At 45.7% G+C, this 10,693-nt stretch overlaps 1 long non-coding RNA gene across 1 annotated transcript; it reads left to right on the forward strand.

Annotated features, from left to right (window-relative positions):
- Positions 1 to 1,192: 1,192 nt before the first annotated feature.
- Positions 1,193 to 5,915, forward strand: LOC125325922. The gene is made up of 3 exons (XR_007203610.1): positions 1,193 to 1,293; positions 5,449 to 5,516; positions 5,851 to 5,915. It is a non-coding gene; the product is annotated as an uncharacterized LOC125325922 (long non-coding RNA).
- Positions 5,916 to 10,693: the final 4,778 nt, after the last annotated feature.

Below are 10,693 nucleotides of genomic sequence, written 5' to 3' on the forward strand. Positions count from 1 at the left end.
GCAAGCCCTGCTTCCTCCTGGGTGGCTGTGACACTGGCACACAGAGACATTCTGCTTACATCACTGGGCTGGAGGAAGAAGTATCAGGAGAGAGAAGCTTGTGTCTGTTTCCCCATTCCCCTGGGAAACTGGCTGGAAAATCCCAAGCTGGCCTGAGGTTTAGTGCCTCTGGAGTGCTGGGAATGGTGTTGGAGGTACAAGAAGACAAGAAATCACAAGCCAGCACACAGACAGTGATAATCACTGTCCTCCATGCACAGCCAGAAAGGTGCTCTTCCCTCCAACTCTGCCTGCAGAATCACTGAGAGCTCACAAAAAAGCTTCATCCTTGCACATTCTTTTATTCAGTGTGTTATTCACCCTCCCACTTCGGCTTATAGTTGTGCTTGTTTTCTCCTGTGTTCTAAGGCTGTGTGTTCGAGGTCTCTGGGTGGACAATGATTGGTTTTGGTGCTGAATTCAGCTTTTTGGGGTTGATGCAAGACTGATTCTATTAATGAAATTTGAAGTGACTTCTTAGCTCTAGCAATGTGAAAGGGAGTACAGCTCACCTTGCGGATGGTTGACTAAAATATTAAACAGTGATTCACCATTACTCACTGTCACATCAGCTCATAAATTTAAAACAACTCACTTTCCTATCTTTTTTTTTAATTTAAGGAAAAATAAAAGAAGTAAAGCTTTATCATGCATAACTAGGCTAAGTTGATTCTCGAGAGAGGTTAGCTAATAAACTTTTCACTAGATTCTGCCTCTTTACGCTAGTTGAGAACTGAAGCAATGAGGGGGGAAGAAATCTTGCTTTTCTATGTTAATAGGAAAAAACCCTGGACTGGTGACATCTCTGGCAAGAAAGTGGAAATGTGAATGCAATTGTCCATTGTATTACTTAGAAGGATGAAAATAACAGCTGGACACTGTGATTACAGGCCACAGGAAATAAGAAGGTGCTGTGAGTTGTTTCAGGGGTCCCTATTAGCTGTCATTAGGCATTGCCCAGGAAACAATTTGTATCTACTGAAATCCTCATTAAAGCATTCTCATGGATTTGTTCCTCTATACTAGGCAGGTTCTTTCCTTCAGCAAGCCTCTGTCCCCTAGGCTGGGCACTTAACTGCTGCTGGGCATTAGGGGATCTCTGGCATGTATTTTCCTATTTGTTTTCAGTTTACAGTAGGTTCAGTGTCTCGGTGTTCAGAGTGCCATGGGGAGTAAATATGCTGAGTGGGATGCAGTGCCTGCCCAAAGATTGAGCCAGAGAAGAGACTGCAAGAAGAGACCAAGACTACCAAGGTGAGTGGCAAAACTAGAAATTTGAACTCCTGGTTCTCGTGCCAGGACTCCCTCTGCATACACCAGGCTACTTAATTTGACTTCCCTTGAAAGGGGAATAAGGCCCCTCTCCACTGATTTTGAGCTGCTCCTGAGAGTTGTAATAGTTGATTTTGGCCCTGGTACAAGCCACCTCCCATGCACAGCCATGACCTTATCAGTGCTTGTGCCTTCTGAGACTCATCTAGAGGTCTCCCATGGTTGGACCAGTGCATGCAGCGCTTTGTGTGTCTGCTTGGGAAAGAACAGTTGTTGAGGGACATCTGAGAGGATGGAGCCAGGCTCTTGTCAGTGGTGCTGAGCCACAGGACAAGAAGCAGCGGGCAGAAAGTGATGCACAGGAATTTCCACTGGAACATGAGGAAGAACTTCTTTCCTGTGCAGGTGGAACATTGCCCAGAGAGGTTGTGGAGTCTCCCTCATTGGAGAACTGTCTGGACACAACCCTGTGCCATGTGCTCTGGGATGGCCCTGTTTGAGCAGGGAGGTTGGACCAGATGACCCACTGTGGTCCTTTCCAACCTGACCCATTCTGTGATTTGCTGACTAATACCAAAATTCAATGATTTTGCTATCTTGTATCATCTCTCATCATCCTCTGGTGGTTGTAGCGCTTACTTTTTAATGTCAAGTAGAAAGTAAGCCCCATATTTAATGATTATTCTGCTGCTGTGAGTGAAAGCTAATGGGACCATAAGCATCTCTATTCTGCCAGAATGCTGTTTGCTCTTTCCTTCAGGCAGATAAAAGCAGAGAGAGTCAGCCTAGTAAAACAACGTATCATGAGCCCTGTCAGTGATCAACAAACACTTCTGAAAAAGAAGGATGGCAGAAAAGCACTGGCTCTAATAGCTTTCAATTGTAGCAGTGAGATGAAGAGAGTGAAAGCTCCTCCCTTTTGTGCTAAAGGGGAGAGGGTCCCCAGCTTGCATCTGCTCTAGGGTCTTCCCGACATTGGTGGTGCATTGTCTCATGCAGGAGTGAAGCCAGAATGCATCCAGAGGAAGTACTGTGGTTCACCAGGCTTCTCCCGAGTTACGAAGTTCTGCCACGAGACAGTTGTCTTCGCGTTTTGTCTCAACTGCTCTCTTGTAATGAGCCTTGCCCACAAACCAAGTTTGATGATAGAGTCCCCATGTTGTCTGTTATCTCACCAGGTCTGTAAACTCTGTGCTCATTCTTCAGCACTGGGCAGGTATGCCTGGTGCCTTTGCAAAGGTCGGATGGGATGGGTCCCCTGGCAAGCCCGGGAAGCAGAATTTGACTCATACTGCAGACTCCTCTTGGTGCAGCCTGGACCTTGCAGTAAGCATGATGCGTGAGTGTTGGAGAGTGAGAAAAACACTACAGACCTGAGGCTCAGGCTCTCCAGGGCCTCTTTCCTAGCTTTGCAGGTGAAGATGGCCTTTAATATCACCCTTGTCTCAGCTCCCAGCTCCTCTTTGCAAACCATCACTGTGCTGGCGCTAGGGTTTGTTTGGAAGAGGAAGCATTGCCATGGGCTCCCAGAGAAGTTGCCATGCTGTTGTGCTCACATCATCTGCATCTCTCCTGGTGGTGCCTTTCCTGTTTCAGGTGCTGGTCACATGCAGGCTGCCCCAGAGCATTGAGAAGAGGAGTTCAGGGAGTTCAGGACTGACCAGTGGAAATGGAAGAGGGCAGGCAGTAGTAGTGCAATGTTGCCCACTTGCACCAGCATTCATGCTGCCCATATGATGCCAAGGGTAGGAGTTTGAGAGCTGTTGTAGATGATGTCTGAGGGAAAACTGCCTGGAGAATGGTGTATTTGTCACTTGGATGTTGGGTATGACAGGAAAAGCACATGGTTCTTCCCCTCCTTGTGTTCTCTGCCCTTAGACACCATGGCAGCCTGGGAACAGCCAGGATTTATTTTGGTGTCGTAGTGTTGTCCTGGTGAAGGGTGGGTCCTATTCAACCTTTCTGTCCCTTCAGGGTTCCTGTGAAGATTTCCTGCTTTCTACCATAAAGGGGGCCAAAAATGCTTAAGGAAATGACAGTTTCCGAGGCAACCGCACTTAACAATTTCATCAATTAATCAGGAGGAAACTAAGGAAGAGAATGGGAAGCAGATGCTCGGAGCAGGACAAGGCTATGAATGATTGATGTCATCTAAGAGACAGGCAGAATTTACTCCAGGAGAGACCTCAGCCTGAGGCTGAGGCAACTTCCTATGCAAGAGTTCATTACTGCAAAATGATGGCAGGGAGCCAGGAATGGCTTCCTAGGTGAATGTCCAGTCCAGTATTTAGAAAATGATGAGGTACACTGCAAAAATACAGGCTGGCTCAGAAAGGTATACGAAGGCTCAAGGAGAGATGGAACAGAAGTCATATGCTGATTTTCCCTGCCACATGTGACAGTTCTCCTATTGAGCCTAATAAAAATGGATTTTTGATGTTCCCCAGTCAAAGTTACAAGTAGGTGTGATCTCTTCAAGATGTTAAAAGCCTGCTGTATTTGTGCATGATGTGTTAGCTGACCTGTCTGCTGCACTTCAGGCAGATGCATCCAACAACCAGTACTGCCCTGAAGCATTGCCTACATCTGCAAGGCAGCTGAGGGAGAGGTTGGATTTCTTCTGGGGATCCGTGGTGGGAATAAAGGCTGTAGAGGTCTTAACCAAAGGCATCAATGCTCTTGTTCAAGCCCTGCTGAGAACAACAATGACAAGGGGAGGAAATCAGGCAGTGATTTGCCAGGTTATGGTGAATCTTTGCTCTTCGCTTGCAACTTGATTGGAATGATAATGAAAAGCTCTTAAAGATGAGACAAGGAAGTGAAAAATGTCATGATGAAGTAGAAGTTTGTTAGAGTAACTTTTAATCCATTCTTTTTTCCTTTGCTTTTTAAATGTATACTTTTTTTTTCTTTGTGGCTTTTTTTTATATTGTTCCTTCGATTTCTCTCCACATTTAACAATCCAACTTTTTTTTTTTTTTTGGTGGAAGCAACTAACTGAACCAAATGATTGAAACAGCATTGTTAGCATCCCTTCTATATGCAGCACAGCTTTTCTCTATATGAATTCATGTGACACTGTATTTTCCTTAACACTTTCATTTAAGTGAGTGCCGGAACAGACCTTTTGCATAAATCAGCAAGAGAAAACAAACCATCTCTTGCTATAACCATTTGTTCCTTTTACCTCAGTAATAAATCCCTCCTGGGAATAAGGAGTTCATGTAATTTATCACTGATCCTTGTAATACACATTGTGGTACCGTATTTCACATGCCTGGAGTGCATCTTTTGATTAGAGCAGACATCATCTTTCTGCTTGTAAAAGCAAATGAAAAGTTGCTCTCCACGGCAAAGTTGAAATGAGTATTAATGGCATTAAATAATCAGTAAGTAAAAGGGCAGGGTTCAAATAATCAAAGTGTTCATAAGGAGGAAAGCTAATCAGAAATGTTAGAACCAGATTAAATTTGTTGTCTTTCCTAGGATGGATTTATTGTCTTTAATGATATCAGCCCTGTGGCTTTTCCTTTTCTGATACTTTTGAAAACCATTAAGTACACATGCCAGCCTGCATTATGGGTACCTGAGATATTAGACATTAGAGCCTTTGATTTCTTTTAGTTAATTCATTTTAGGCCTTTTCTTTGGTAAGGAGTTTCACACAAAGCAAACAGGATTAAGCAGCATTTCCAAAGCAAGGGAATGCAATTTTCTTGCAAGGTGCAATTTTCTGCATCCCTCAAGGGATGAGCAGGGACATGCATCTCTCTGCATGTATCAGGTGAGGCTGGTGGTCCATGATGGTTCAACACTGCATGTATGTCAATTCTGTGTCAGGAAGAGGAACGGAATATCAGGGTCTCAGCCAGGACAATTTCATGAACAATGCCATCTGGAGCTTCACTGTCCCCAGGTGCTTCCCAGTGGCCCAGAAGGTCTTTTCTCAGAAAGTCTTTTCCAGGTGGCAACTCAAGCTTTCAGTCAGAATGGGAAGGTGTGAGGAGCAAATAAATAGGCCATGGGGTGTGCCTTAGACATGAGGGGTTGGGAAGTTGATTCCCTGAGTTATGGGCATGGCCCATTTTAGTGTGGGAGCTCAGCACTTAAGTTACTTTCCCTTGCCTCTCCTTATAGTGTCTCCCACCTGGCAAGCAAGTAAAGAGGGATGTAAGAAGATCAGAGGCACCACAAAATGCCATCAGGTATTTTCAACCATTCTGTTCAGCTGCTGTCTAAACATAAAAGACATAAAGGAAAGACATAAACTGGGCAAGGGGTCGGTTCCTCCCCATGCCAGGGTGTTGCCCTGGAGTCTGTTCCCTTGCCTGTGGGTCAGGCTTGAGTGATGGCCATTTCCTAGGATGACTGGGGAAGACATTCCATGGGTAAAATGACCATCCTGAAGGAAGTATTATACCAGATTGTGAGAGGGAACTACAGAGGGTCGTCAGCCCTCCCTCCCATGACATCTTGGGTGACGGCCCTTGCTGTTGTGACTCCTGGACACCTAGTAAAAAGGGTTCTATTTCTTTCCAGCTCCCTCGCTTTCTAACATCCTGCTAAGATGCCAAACGCATGACTTTTGTGTTGGTCTGCTGAAATGACAAATGACGTGGGGTGAGTTTAACATCAGACTGAGTGAAGGAAGGGCAGTTAGTTGTGTGGTCTGGCCCATAAATAGTTTCCAGAAGCCTGCTGGCAATCTGACACTGCTTTATTACTTGGACTGTGCTAATTATAAGCCACTGCAGTGGGAGAGTAAGGAGAATGAGTGATGTGCTCTCTTGGGCACTGAGAGCCTTGTGACTGGCTCAGTTTCTGTTTCACAGCAAACCTTTGTGTCACAGTTTCAGACCGCAGAAGCTGAAAGTCCTTTGTGCACAGGGGAAAATGTTAAGGGTCAGTTGTGGTTAACCTGCAGATAGCAGTAACAAAAGCAAGTATATGTCCATCTCAATGGACTGCAGAGTCAATTACATCCATAATGAGGGCTTGGCTCGTGCTCAAAACCGGGGTGTCACAAGAAGGGGTGACAGATGCATACTGCAGAAAGTTGAAGTGGTTTCTTTTGCTGTGTACTGCTTACATGATGACAAAGTTCTCAGAGGAAACTCTTGTTATCACAGCATCAGTTTAAAGCCCCTCCTGGCCAGAAATGGACAAACTTGGATTAACCCTGACATAACCAAAGTCAGAAACAAACCAGAGAATGCTCTTGTGTGCACATGTACCCACCATGGGTATGACCAGGAATACTGCTCCAAAACTGCTGAATTAAATAAACTTCAGGAAACTCTCTGCTTTCCTGAGAAAAGTGATCTGTCTGTATTTCAAATTGTTTGGGGTTTTTTTGCTGTTACTCAGCAGCACCTCAAAAATATTGATCCATTTGTTGTGATCAGACACTAAATGGCTGTTTAAATTAAAGAACAGTGGCACTGGACAGGCGCTCTTTATAAATCAGAGAACCTGGTCTTTGAGATATGTTAGATGCTGCTTGCTTCTGAAAAGGCACGGAAAACAAGCATGAGAGAGCAGTTACAGTGGCTGCACATTGCCTGCATGGATGTGGACTGCCAGCTGGGAAAGCCTTTGGTTGTGGCTCTGCACAGCGTAATGAACTGGGCAGCAGTTTGGTTTCTTTCCGTGAAAGAGCTACACTGGTTTGACTGCAGAAAGGGGCACAGGTATTTCCTTGATATTTCCATTTAAAAGATGGGGTTGACCTTTGGGAATATATTATTCACTCAAGCAACGATGTCCTTTGTGCCTGCCTGGCCCAGGCTTGATGTACTTGCAAAGCTGCAGCTCGGATGAGCTGCCTGTTTCCTAGAACAAGGTGAGGCAAAATGATGGATTAAAAAAATTCTGACATCTTCAGGACTCTTTCTGCTTTGAAGCAGAATGTGGTATTTGGTAGAAGAAAGTCAGCTCAGGGTCATGCTTTCTTAGCTCTAGCTAGAGGTTGCACTGATCAAAGCTATCTTTTTTTTGAGTCAAAACCTCCTGCTGTAAAATATCAAGCATAGAGTCTGAAAGCAGGTAAGTCTGCTCAGCTCAGACCACAGATATCTTAGTGTTTTGGAGGATGCAAAGAGCATCTTGATTTTGAATGTTTTGGGCAGAGCAATTCCAGAGTGGAAGGGGCTGAAGGAACTCTAGGTGGTCATGGACACAAAACTAGTCTCAGTACTGCTGTAACTAATTCAAAGGAGGAATCTTCTCCTGGCTTCTGCTGAAGGGAAGCGATGGCTGGGGCAGATACTTCCTCAGTCATGGTCTCCAGTTTGCAAAAAAAAAAGGACATTTAAATAGATGAGATGAGTATCCAGGAACCAGAGGACTCCTCAGCTCCTTCACCCATAGACTGACCTCTGCTGACTTTTACAACCAGTCAGAGAAACTAACACTGCTGTGGACTGTGTTTAAGATGGTGAGGAAAGCAAGGGAAACAAACTGTGCTCCTGTAAGAGGTGAGGATGTAGTTGCATCCTCTGGGAACCTGCTTTCCTTGCTGCAGGTGTGCCTGCCCTAGACTGAGGAACTGAGTACCAGCTGATCTGTTGAGCAGGCTGGGAAGGGATTCCACTGCTCCTGGTGATATGGAGGTGATTTGGGATAGGACCATTCTCTGGGATTGTCCATCTCTATGTTTGGTCAAGCTTTGCCTTATTTTATCCAATCATCTAACAAGCAGTTATAAACTCAGAGAGTCCATGTGATATTCTTCTCTGAGCTATATTGCTGGACGAAAGGGAAAATGCACAGAACGTGAGAAAAACAGGAAGGGAGAGTATCAGGTACTGGTGATGGAGGTCTGCTGTCTCCTTCTAGTGGAATGTGTCTGTTTATCTTTTTGCAAATTATCTTCTCTTTCCCAAGGGAAACCTCCCATTCAGCTTTGCCTTCAGAAAGTGGAGCAGTGGAATGATGTTTTCTGAAGACAAGATGCTTGTTAGCAGGGCCTCTGGTGCTAACAAGAGTCAGACCAGTGTAGGAAAGTTAAATATAAGTGCTCTATAATCTTGGCTTTCCTAGTCAGAGCTGGATTCTGAGCTCAGTTGTGAGCCCATCCACATCTCTGTCTTGGCTCTGACTGTCCCAGCTTGCAGCACTGCCTGGCTGTGGTTCAGGTGAAACAACAGTCAGGGAGTACTCCCTGGATGGATAGACAGAGAAGAGAGTTCAGTTGTATGGAAGTAAATTCTGCTGTGCTGTTCTAGGCCAGAGAGGAAACCTTGGCCCATGTTATTTCCCAGCCCAGATAAAGCTATTCAGATTTCAGCCTGTGGTCAAGACCCATTGGAGCAGTGATGCCTTTGAGTCACACTAGAGTCAGCAGAGCATCACCTCCCCTGCTGGAGAGATAAGCAGCAGCATTGCCAGCATGCTGCAGTCTCTAGGGAGGGAACTTTGGCAGCTGAGACATGGAGAGCTGTAAGTGCTGGTGCAGGGTCCCATGGGCCATCCTCTGGAGGCCCACCTTGGTATTTGAGTCAGAATGACTCCTCTTTCCCTTTCTGAGTCACCGCCACAGTCTATTTCTGGCTTGTGCTTTAGGAAGAGTGGGTTGATGAGAATGAGATAAAGAGGTCAAAGCTAGGTACCAAGGGGTACGTACCAAAATATTTTCCATAACTAGATTAATCCAGTTGGGCTATACATTCTGACTCTGTTGTATATACTTCTGGGAAGTAGATTGAGGCAGAAGTCCTCAATCCTGCTTGAGTTCTCTGAGCCCAAAGGATTGGGATGGGGTTGAGATTGCCTCCAGTTAGTGGACATTTTTCAGGTGTCCTGGGGTCCTGTCTGTGAAAAGCATGTCCCTGACATTGTCCCAGAGCCCAGCCTTAGCTTGGAGAAGACCTGAGGGAACCCAAGAAAAGTTCATCCATTACTCTCTGGCCAGAATATGACTCTGGAAAGAGGGGACTCACTACTGTTAGGTCAGTCCCAGAGAGAATGGCATCTGCACCTTGGAACAGCACAGGCACAGTTTTTAGTCCAAATACCTCATCTCCTGAAGGAGTTCAGTTTTTCCCTCCTAGATATCAGGTAGGAAGCAAGATTCCCCATCTGGAAGGACCTGGCTCTGTCCATGGACTTCACAACACTGAGCTTGAAGGAGATGGCTGAAAGCAGGTGGAAAGACTCCCCATCACCCTGGTGAAAAAAGTGGCAGTCCATCTGCACTGAAGGTTTTGGAAAAGAGGAGGACAGGTTTCTGGGATCCAGCCTTTTGGGGAGCAGGCTACAGACTCTCCATTATAAGAAGTGTTACTTGCAGTGTTTGAACTCGACCTGATGGCTGCCATACCCTCGTTGAGCACAGGCTGCATTAAAAATGGCATTGAGAATAACTTGCAGGCAGTGGAAGATCTTTGCCCACTCAGAGAGTGAGAGATTGCTTCTGATAAAGATAGACCTTAATGTGGGGGCCAACACAGCCTTCAAAGTGGTGGTCACTGGGGCTTCCACCCTGCTCATTAGGGAAGCAGCAGAGAGGAAGTGAGAGACATCGAAATGATCTATCATTTTAAAATTAAGTGATGTCTCCTCAGTTCACAGGGGAGCTTGGAGAGTAATTTACCATCAATAAAAAGAACAGAAACCAGCCCTGAGAGACATAAACCTCTGAATGGGCTCTGCTAATGCTCTCCAGCTGTGTATGCCCATGTCCTCCGTGTTCAGTGTCAGCAGAGTCCTCTCAGGGTGTCGTTACCCTGTATTCACTCCAGAACAACCATTATCTCTGAATATTCATTTACACCAGCCAGTTCAGGAAGCTGTGTACATGAGCTGCCCCCTCAAGAAAGAGGACTGAAATTGTTGTTGATTAGGCTATAACAATAATGAAAGAAGGTGGCTGAATGGTCTGAAAGACAGAGAAGGCAGAGCTGGAAAATGTCAGGCAAGGCACAAGGTGAGATGACTGATATGTCATGGCTAAATTGAAGCCAAAACACCCCCTAACACGCACAGGGTAAGGTCCTGCAAAAGACACCCATAATTTATTAATCTATCAGAAATTACTCTTTCTAATTTTAGCTCAGCTTTGCTGCCTGCACGTGATGAATGTTCCTGTGTGGGAGTGCACTGGAACATGGGGAAGCAAATGCTTGCTGTAGGGGCAGCTTTCAGGCAGTGGCTGTGACCCAGCAAGCGGTGAGTGTTCCTGGGCTTCCCATCAGGGCCCCACACCTCAGCAGGCTTCACTCTGCCCCCGCTGCTCTGTCCTGAAGCTGGTACTAGGAACAGCAGGAGCCTTCCTGTCAAGAAACAAAGGGAGAAGGGGGTCTGAGAGTCTCAAGATGGATTCCCCATCACATTAAGGGAATACACTGGGACTTGTACTCTCACAGGACCAGTCAGGCATTGG

This window comes from Corvus hawaiiensis, chromosome 5 (assembly GCF_020740725.1).
Source record: "Corvus hawaiiensis isolate bCorHaw1 chromosome 5, bCorHaw1.pri.cur, whole genome shotgun sequence".
In the NCBI taxonomy this organism is placed as follows: domain Eukaryota; kingdom Metazoa; phylum Chordata; class Aves; order Passeriformes; family Corvidae; genus Corvus; species Corvus hawaiiensis.